Source organism: Martes martes, assembly GCF_963455335.1.
Source record: "Martes martes genome assembly, chromosome: 6".
In the NCBI taxonomy this organism is placed as follows: Eukaryota; Metazoa; Chordata; class Mammalia; order Carnivora; family Mustelidae; genus Martes; species Martes martes.
Genome location: NC_137893.1, coordinates 31,578,039 through 31,586,298, shown reverse-complemented (window position 1 = coordinate 31,586,298; position 8,260 = coordinate 31,578,039). Strand labels below are relative to the sequence as shown.

Genomic DNA, 8,260 nt, shown 5'->3' with positions numbered 1-8,260 from the left:
AGAATAACAACATTTTCCTATATGGCCACATATTATTACATCTAAGAAAATTAACAATAATTCCCCATTCTGAGGTTCCATCATATTCTAACCTCTTCAGCTGACCCATAATTGTCTTCCATACTTGTTTTTTAAAAATCGAGATTCAGTCAAGGTTTGCACTTTGTATTGGTTATGTCATGCCAACTGTTCGCATCTTTTAATCCACAACTATTCTTCCCATCTTATACTTTCCTAAGACACTGGCTTTTTTAAGAGATCAGGACAGTGCATATGAGTCGCCTTAAAGATCTTGTTAAAATGTGGATTTGGGGGGCACCTGGATGGCTCAGTGGGTTAAGCCTCTGCCTTCGGCTCAGGTCATGATCTCAGGGTCCTGGGATCGAGCCCCGCATCGGGTTCTCTGCTCTGCGGAGAGCCTGCTTCTCTCTCTCCCTCTGCCTGCCTCTCTGCCTACTTGTAACCTCTCTCTATGTCAAATAAATAAATAAAATCCTTAAAAAAAAAATGTGGATTTTGATTCAACAAGTCTTGCACAGGACCTGAGGTTCTGCCTGTCTAACAAACTCCCAATGGTAAGCCATTGCTGGGGGTCCAAAGACCAGGTGTGTTTATTTTGTTTTGTTTTCTTAAGATTTATTTTAGAGAGAGAGCATGCACACGACCATGGGGAGGAGCAGAAGGAGAGGGAAAGAATCTCAAGCAAAATCCCCGCAGAATGAGGAACCCAACAGGGGGTTTGATCTCAGGATCCTGAGATTATGACCCAAGCCGAAACCAAGAGTCAGACGCTCAACCAACTCAGCCACTCAGGTGCCTCCACAGACCACACTTTCAATAGCAACACTGTATAATGTCCCACACTTGTCTCTTCAAGGTGTTACTTACCTCTGGCCTTTATATTTTTAAAAAATCCGAAGTTAATTGTTAAGATTTTAGATTAAAAATCAAGCATTTTTTAAAAATCACTGTATTTGGAGTCTCTGTTAAAGCTCAGCCTAAATCCTACCTAGTATCATCTGTTCTATGGTTAAGCTACACTGTAATTTTCGTGGCTATTTGTTTATTTGCTGTTATTGATCAAGGTGGAAGAATCTTTCAACTCAATAATAAATTCTGAATCTTGGGGCACCTGTGTGGCTCACTCGGTTAAGCGGCCAATTCTTGATTTTGGCTGAGGTCTTGATCTCAGGGTCATGGGATGGAGCCCCCTGCTGGGCTCCTCAATCAGTGGGAAGTCTGAGGTTTTCTCCCTCTTCCTCGGCCCCTCCCTGTGCTCATGCACACACACATTATCTCTCTAAAATAAATAAATCTTCAAAAATGAATAAAAAAATAAATTCTGAGTCTTGATTCAGTTATACCATATTCCGCATAAGGGAGCTTTTTAGTTTACCATTTTAAGAGCCATTTCTTTAACTCCAGAGGTCATCACTCTTGAACGGAACTGCAACAAATTATGGCCTTCAGGGTGAGAGACATACGAGGGCTCTGAGTTCCTTGAGCACTTTATTTCTGATTGCCTTCTCCCTCCAAACTTCCTCTATAAAACTATATATATATAATATGTATTATATATATATATTATTAGCTATAAGCCCCTATAACTCTACCTTGCAAAATCATTAATTCAAGTATTCCATTCCCTAATTACACATTCAAGTTCTTCCAGCTTTGCCTCTTCAGCCACTCCTATTCACCTTTAGTGCCCAGGCTGGCAATAGGCTACATCTCACCAAGTGAGATGATCACCATAGCAAGGTAGAGATGGGGAAGTAGCAAATGGAGTGCTGGTTCTTAAAGCTTCACTTGGAAATGATGTATGTCACGTCTGCTTGTATCTTATCAACCCAAGCAAGTCATACGTTACGACACATTCAACTTCGAGTAGACATGCGGGTAAGGGAGTGGGATGTGGGGTGTGTACAAAGAGTGTAACCTTACCATGTATATAGAAAGAACAAAATATGTGTGCCCAGCCTTAAGGACTACCACAAAACCCCCCTAACAGAACCCCAAACCTAAATGAATCCAATTAACCACTTTCTCTACGTCTGCATCCAAACAAGCTGGAGAAAATCTTGTAAGAAAGGTGACTGGGTCTGCTAAATTCATAATCAAAATCTCAATCTCAAATGGATCGAGACATGCCATTATCTACTACACTCTCTGGAAAACCTATTTAACTACTCCTCACACAGCCATTTGAAACCTTTCTCACTCTTCTAAACCTCTAACTCCTCCATCTCCCTTCTCAAAATAGTATCTAGTCTTCTACTTTATCGAGGGAAAAAATATATAATCAGAAGGCAATCTGCTCTTTCCAACCCCAAATTTACAGATTTACCTCCAACTTTCAACTTGATGTCCTGAAAATTCAAGCATAACTGAAAAAAAAAAAAAATCCAGGAAAAATGGGCCATGAGAAACCGGCCATACCTTTCCCCAGCTTCCCAGATATCTTTATCTTGATAAAGACAGACATCAACCCATAGATGCTGCTTGCAGAACAAAAAGAAAAGGCATTTGACCACAATCTATAAAAGGTCTGTAAAAGACCGTGACTCAAACTTAACTTGGCAATACAGTCAATTTCCAGTGATTTTTCTAAGACCTGCAATATGTCTAAACAGAGAAATAATTTTGGATAGTAACCCACTATTTAGGACTCACTGATCTGTACAGCTTTTTCTTTCCTTTTTTAGGCAAAAAGAGACAAAATTAAAATCTAATTACTAGAGCTTCAAGTACTTTCTATCACCAATATTGTGTGTGGGGAGTTTCAAGGCCACCGTCATATTTGGAGATTCACTGGAAGGACTCACAGGACTCAGCACGTAGTTGTACTCAAGGCTAACTTTTATTAGGGCAATGGAGTATGGACATACAACCTGAGCATAATGGAAAGGCATAAATGAAGTTTGCAGGAATCTATGTGCAGGCTTCCTTGTGTTCTCTTCCTCCCAGAAAGGGTCAAACAGAGCACACTCTTCCTCCCAATAAGGAAAGTCCAGCAATGTCTGGGCAATGTTTCTGCCCAGGGAAGCCCATCACAGACTCACAGGACTGGGGTTTTCCTGGAGGCTGCTAACTGCATAAACCACAGGGTACTGCATAATCTATTTTGTTTCCAGACGCCAAACAAGCAAGCAGGCCCTTCTAAGGAGAGCAGTCTCTGGCCTGATATGTTAACTCTTTTCAGGACAAATAAATTCTGGCCCTTTTTTTCACGCGCTTTCCCAAACAAAACTTTTCATTTTTCAATTTCAGTATTCCTCTCACATCTGTCTTTTCTCTGCTGTAGGATGCACAACTAAGTTGTTTAGAAATGTTTGATTTTTTTTTTTAAACATCCTATACAAACAAAAGCCCATAGTCTCAAGAAAAAAATTTTTCCTTACCCTTGGACTCTTGGGCAATTATTTTCGCCTTGGGGAGGAGGAGGACACACTCTCCGTTTAGTACCAGGCTCAAAAAGATGAACAACAGCACTCGCACACTTTGGCCGTGCATCACGCTCGGCTCTCAGCACTCAAGGATACATACTCCCTCACGTAATTCTCACAACCACCTGTGAGACAGGTTCCTATGACTGCCCCCAATTCACACTTGAACCTGAGACCCACAGAGGTTAAGTGACTTCAGAGGTCCCGGAGCCAGTAAGAGGTGGATGGAGACCTGGACCCCAGCAGCCCTTCTCCAGGGCTCCTAACACTACCCTCCGGTCACTCCCAACAGCACCCCAAGTTTCTCAAGAGAAAATGGGTAGTGAGGGGAGCGCGCGGGAGGAAGGCGAGAAGCGTGTGGGGGAGCGCCTGCTTCCAGATACAGCGGAGACTCGGGCCCCTCCCTGCGAACCCCTCCCGCCCAAACCCCCCCGCTCCGCCGCCGGCGCCCAGCCGGGCCGCACTCACGCGGCCCTCGGTGACCGCCGGGAACCCCCGGGATCGGCAAGACGGGGGCGCGTAAGAGGCCTCTCTCCCAGGCCTGTCCTGCCACAAGGGGCTGCGGTAAGGGAAGCGATGACCGAGACACTACGGCGACCCCAGCCCCTCAGTCCGGACTCACCACGCCGGGCCGAGCCGCTGGGTCTATAACCAGAAGAGACTGCGCATGCGCGGCTGACCTCCCCGTCGGCAGGGGCGGGGCCTCGTGTGCCAGCCCCGCAGCCGGGGCGGGGTTTGACGCCGTCCCTCGCCGCGGCGCCGGGGAGTGGGGCGTGGACCCCGCGGGGCCGGTCGCGCCGCGCCTGCGTTCTGTGGATCTGCGGAGCCCAGTAGGCCGGCTAATCTGAGAATAACAGCAGTGAACTCCCGGCTGCGTCCGGATAGTGTTCGGGTGTGAGCAGTTCTAGGGCTTCCCGGAGTCAGGCTTAAGTCCCACTTGTTGCTGAGGGCCTGAAGGGATAGCTTCCGACTTCCCACTGTCACACTGCAATAAAATCACATCTGACATTTGTCGTATGTTGTCTCGCATTTTTTTCGTTATAATCGGTTTACCTGTCCTCGCTTACTTACCGAGACAGGAAATTTCTTGACCTTCACCTATAGCTCTTCGAAGCTCGATTATCCGTTAAAGTGGTCTGCACACTGCATATGTTTAGTAAGAATAATCGTTTTGAAAATATTTTAATGATGTTGCAAACATCCACTCTATTAGGGGTAAGTCCTAAGAGCTTTGTAATCTTTCACAACTCTTCAACCAGGAGACAGGTGGCCTAATGATGGAACCTTGCGTTAAGAGCCCAAGATACCAAAGGTTAAATGTTTAAAAAAACTCTGGTTTTTCCCGTAAAATCTCTAATTAATTTCTTACGAAATACTTAGCATTACTTCTATGTACAGAACTTGGCAAAGGAGGTCACTAGGTGTTCACATTGTATTTATGGAAACCACCCATTCAACAAATGTAACTAAGTACAAATTTGCCAGTTACGGTGCTGGGTATAGGGATCACTAACTCATGTTTTGGAGTAGGGGAATTTTTTTCTTTAGGGAAAAAAAAATTCCCCCAAATAAGAACAGGTCGTACTGTGGTGTAATTGTTAAATCAAAACTGTCTACATCACAAAGTTTTTATTTATTTTAACATCAGATTTGAAACAGAACATGGAGGAAAAGAAGATATGCAAACCTGCATAAATCTAAATTTCCATACTAAACTGCTTTGGTGTAAATGGAGTTTTTAAAAAAATGTATCATATACTGGACTCCCAATTTACAGTTTAAAAAAGGGGGGACTGAATTAGAACAAAGAAATTTGAGAATTAGGGGTGTCTGGTGGCTCCTGGGTGGCTCAGGCTCCCAGCTCAGTGGGGAATCTGCTTCTCCCTCTCTGTCTGCCCCTCTCCCTTTCACCCTCTCCTGTTTGTGCTCGCTCTTTCTCAAATAAATAAAAATCTTTTTTAAAAAAGGAAAGATGGGACGCCTGGGTGGCTCAGTGGGTTGAGCCTCTGCCTTCGGCTCAGGTCATGATCTCAGGGTCCTGGGATAGAGCCCTGCATCGGGCTCTCTGCTCAGCGGGGAGCCTGCTTCCTCCTCTCTCTGCCTGACTCTCTGCCTACTTGTGATCTCTCTCTCTGTCAAATAAATAAATAAAGTCTTAAAAAAAAAAAAAGGAAAGGAAAGAAACAGCAATTATGCAAACACCATACAATTTTTCTTGGAAATGATAAAATTCCAAAGCTATCTTGATTTCTATCTGTCTACATTCTATTTTACAACTTGATTTTTTTCACTTGACAGTGTATCTTGGACATAAACCTTTATTAGCCTCATTCTTTTGTCTAGTTGCTTAAACTTAAAATGGATGTATCATTTTTTTTTCCAATCAGTTTTCTGTTGATGTACCTTTATCTTTGCCTACTTGTGCAAATAATCATTAGTAGACAGCAATGGAAATGCTGAGTCAACAGATAGTTATTTTAAGTTTTGATAGAAACAGTTTTAAAAAAAAAAGCTGCAGGAAAAATATTTCCTAATCTTCATTTGATTTGTCAAATATCTGGAGGCTTGATGTGGACTTAGAAAGAAATGGGGAAAATCTCCTCCTTTCAAGTTGCCTTTCACTTGCATTATGCCAAGAAATAAAAGGAGTTGTTGGAGAATTAATGGTGCATATTAACTCAGCACTGGTAGACCTTTCCCAGAAAAGTTAAACTATTTTTCTCCCTTTCATCTCACTTTAAGCCTTCCTGACTCTTCTCTGAAAGAAGAACTTGGACACTTGTCCAAGGAACAATAATCAAGGCTCTCTCTTCACAAGAATTTTTGCTATGAGAACTCTTAAATAAACCAAGTCTGGCACTGTGCTAGGTAAGGGAGGAACTATTCACCTTTTGACAGAAAAAATCCTGCAGAAAAATATCTCTCAAATACTTAGTCATGAACATTGAAAAAAAAAATTGTTTCATGATATGTGCTGTTGCAAAAATATAAATCAAATTGAATGTGAGTTATTGAGGTCAAGCACTTTGTTTCATTGTTTCCATATCTGTGTTCAGACTACCTATGGTTTTGATGTATTCAAGACATCTTTGGGATGCCATGGGAAGTACATGAGTTTGCAACATATAATGACATTTTAATTCAAACTTAATCCACAACATGGATCATATAGAAACTATAGCAAAAGTCCAAATAATCTGGAGAAACATAATGGTAAGTGACGGCACTGGCATAGAAATTTGAAGTAGTGCTATTAACTATTAAATTATTGAAAACAGAATAATTCTAGACTGCTTGATGAAATTATTCCTTGGACACATACTTTAATAATATCATTTAGAAATTAATTTTTAAATTTTTCCATTGTAAATTAATTTGCAGTTAAATACAGCTTTCATTATATTGGGGGACAAAATTGAAAATAAATTTAAAATAAGGAAATGAACCACAATAATAATAAACTTTTTAAAAAATATTTTATTTATTCATTTGACAGACAGAGATCACAAATAGGCAGAGAGGCAGGCAGAGAGAGAGAGGAGGAAGCAGGCTCCCTGCTGAGCAGAGAGCCCGATGTAATGAGGGCTCAATCCCAGGACCACGACCCCAGCCGAAGGCAGCAGCTCAACCCACTGAGCCACCCAGGCGTCCCAATAATAAACTTTATGTGGTAAGCTGAACAACACTCCCCATCCCCAAGGTGTTCTAATTCCTGGAACGTGTGATCATGTTACATTACATGGCAAAAGGACATTGCAGATATGATTAAATTAAGGATCTTGAGATAGGGAAATTATCCTGGATCACCCAAGTAGCCCAAGTTATCACAAAGGTCTTTATAAAAGGGAGGTATGAGGGTCAGAGGAAGAGTAAGGGATGCAACAACAGAAGCAGAGGTCAGAGTTAGAGATTTGAAGATGCTAGTTGCTCGCTTTGAAAATGGGGAGGGGGACCACTGGCCAAGGAATGCCAGCAGCTTCTAGTAGGTGAAAAAGGCAAGAAAAGACATTCTGCCTAGAGCCTTCAGAAGGAACACAGGCTTGCTGACACCTACAGAACTGTACATAATACATTTATATTGTTTGAAGCCAGTAAATTTGTGGTAATTTATTACAGTAGCTATTGCAAACTAACGCATTTTATAAAATAGTTGGACCTAACTCCGGCAAGCTGTGGTCAATTATAGTCAAATATCAGAGTTGTGGGGGAAAGATGATCGCATGAGATTATCTTAATACTGACATTAGTTGAACCAGCTATTGGAGTTAAGAGCAATTCTTAGAAAAGTGTCCGTGTAGTTTGCTTTAAATTAATCTACAAGAATCCCGTTATAAAGTAAGTTGGAAAATTTTATTTACTTTAAATATTTAAATTTCGACGCCTGTGTGGCTCAGTCGGTTAAGCATCTGCCTTCTGCTAAGGGTCCCGGAATGAGCAGGGCTGGGGGCTACCAGCTCCATGGGGAACACGCTTCTCCCTCTGCCCCTAGCCTGCCCCCCTCCCCCGGCTCATTTTCTCTCTCTCTCTCTCTCTCTCTCAAAAATAAATAAATAAAATCTTTTTTAAAAAAACTTTTAATTTCGTCTTTGGTATATTTTCTACTTTCCACTTTTAAGCCTTGTCTCTCCTTAAAAAATAATAATCGAAAACAAAAAAGCAAGCTCAACTCTGTTTCTTTTTTAAAGATTTTATTTATTTACTTGACAGGGGGAGGGCTCACAAGCAGAGGGAGAGGCAGAAGTAGGCTCCCCGCGGACCCCGGAGCCCCAATCACGGCTCCATCCCAGGACGCTGGGATCATCACCATGACCGGA

General features: G+C 42.2%; 1 protein-coding gene across 1 annotated transcript in view; it reads right to left on the bottom strand.

Moving 5' to 3' along the window:
• The window catches only part of USP45 (ubiquitin specific peptidase 45), a 71,365-nt gene extending 67,248 nt beyond the window's left edge, over positions 1-4,117 (bottom strand). The window contains exon 1 of the mRNA XM_080806020.1: positions 4,069-4,117. The gene's annotated coding sequence lies outside the window, so the exon portion shown is untranslated. The remainder of the gene's footprint in view (positions 1-4,068) is intronic.
• Positions 4,118-8,260: the final 4,143 nt, after the last annotated feature.